Below are 262 nucleotides of genomic sequence, written 5' to 3'. Positions count from 1 at the left end.
GCTGTTTCATTTAAAGACAGTACAACAAACAAATTAATGGACTATATTTTTTCAATTTATTAAATTTTATTTTAAATTAATCAGTGGTGCCTAGAAGGTGACGAATTACTGATTTGATCATGTTGCATATCATTTAACCTTCTGTTTAAGTGTTTAGAGTGAGGTATTGTGTTGTGCCATACCACAGAATTCTTCCACTCCCTAATGTGATACAGTTACCTGTGGACCTCCAATAAAATTACATCCTCTATTTCGTGGACAT

Source organism: Empidonax traillii, unplaced genomic scaffold, assembly GCF_003031625.1.
Source record: "Empidonax traillii isolate 1590-97213 ecotype Southwest subspecies unplaced genomic scaffold, ASM303162v1 scaffold24:size2376012, whole genome shotgun sequence".
In the NCBI taxonomy this organism is placed as follows: Eukaryota; Metazoa; Chordata; class Aves; order Passeriformes; family Tyrannidae; genus Empidonax; species Empidonax traillii.
Note: the sequence above shows the minus strand (reverse complement) of the source record.